The following is a 1,622-nucleotide window of genomic DNA, read 5'->3' on the forward strand; positions in this document are numbered from 1 at the left end:
CTCTCTCTCTCTCTCTCTCTCTCTCTCTGTGTGTGTGTGTGTGTGTGTGTGTGTGTGTGTTTGTATGTATGTGTCCCCACAAGAGGAACAGGATGTAGAAGAGCCCAGGGCACTACAAATTAAAAACAAAGGTCTTAAGAAAAGGGTAGAACAAAACCTGGAGCTTTTAATAAATAGGAAATATTTTTTATTTTCTTTCCCTGTGTTGTAAAGGTTGAGTTTATACAACAGTGAAAGCCCATTTATAGTTTATTTTTCTTTTGTTCCTATTTATGGTCATCAAAAGTAAACAAACCAGTGGCTGAGAGAGTAGCAGGCATAGCTGCTGAGGTAGGGTAATTACATCATTGCTAAGGTGAAGTTCTGTTGTTCCAAGGCAGGGGACCTGGGCTGGTGGCCCGCCTGAGGCTCGCTCTCTCTCTCTCTCTCTCTCTTTCTTTCTCTCTCTCTCTCTCTCTCTCTCTCTCTCTCTCTCTTTCTCTCTGGAGACAGGGGCCTGCTGCTGAGGCCCAGGTCTCTCTCTCGCACCCCCGAGGCTGACCTGTCGCTGCACGGCACCTTAATTAAAAAGGAGGCAATGTATAAATGAGTTATTTTATTGTAGGAAGGAGAAATATGCTAGTTAAGTAGAGATAAAGAAAGGAGAGGAAGGAGAAAGAGGAAGGAAGGAGAGGGAGAAAGCAAGAGAAGAGAACAAAGAACAGAGAGGAGAGAGAGAGGGAGAGCAAGAGAGTGAGAGGAAGAGTAGGAGAGTAAGAGAGCAAGAGGAGAAGAGAGAGGAATTAAGAGTAAGAGAGTGGGGGGGACAAACCACCCCTTTTATTGTATGGGACGTGACATGCCTGGCTTGTGGTCAGATGACTGGGTGTAGGGTCCAGCTAGAATGCTGGGATTTTGGGGCATTGTCTGCCTGATAGGCACACATCTCCTGTGGGGGCAGCTGTGAGGGGTCTGGGCTGAAATCTGAGCCATTGGTCTCAGGAGCTATCACCAAACTCCTACCGTCCCTTGTGAACAAATTTACTTTGCTCAGTGGGTCTCTGGGGTTCTCAGGTGGCCGCTCTACTGGACCCCGGCTGTCAGAACTGCCCACTGCCCCAGAAAGTTCAGCTTCTGTCCCTAGAACTTTTGCAAGAGGCATGATGTCCTGGTGTCTGAGAATTAAGCAAAGGAAAGCTTTTACTTCTTCCCTTGGGACAGTGGGCTAGGAACCTGAGAAGGAAGACCTAAGTCTACCAGTCCCCACTCCTTACCACCTCTCCGTCTCCCCTTAGTTTTGCTTTTACCCCGCCTTTCATCTAGTATTTGTATGGAAACTTTTTTTTTTGAATTCCAGAATGAAACCAAATGAGTAAGAATGGCCTAAAATGGAACAGCTCTCAATCCAGGGTTGTTTTGTAAAGAGTTCTTCAGGTGGTCCACTCATTGCATTGAAGTCCTTAAAAGTAGACTGTTTAGCTCATTTGAAAATCTTGGCAAAAATAGAGATAACAATGAGTATTTATAGATATTTCCTGATGATGAGCTGTGTGGTCTAACTATGGTTTGTTATTTTGAGAGTATTTATTTAGATATTTGCTTTTTTTTTTTTTTTTTTTTTTTTTTTTTTTTTTTTTTTTTTT

At 43.8% G+C, this 1,622-nt stretch overlaps 1 protein-coding gene across 1 annotated transcript in view; it reads left to right on the forward strand.

Annotated features, from left to right (window-relative positions):
* Nucleotides 1–1,622, forward strand: part of Hsd17b4 (hydroxysteroid 17-beta dehydrogenase 4) — a 72,780-nt gene that overhangs the window by 16,668 nt on the left and 54,490 nt on the right. The gene's annotated exons all lie outside the window — the stretch shown is intronic.

This window comes from Mastomys coucha, unplaced genomic scaffold, assembly GCF_008632895.1.
Source record: "Mastomys coucha isolate ucsf_1 unplaced genomic scaffold, UCSF_Mcou_1 pScaffold13, whole genome shotgun sequence".
Taxonomy (NCBI): Eukaryota; Metazoa; Chordata; class Mammalia; order Rodentia; family Muridae; genus Mastomys; species Mastomys coucha.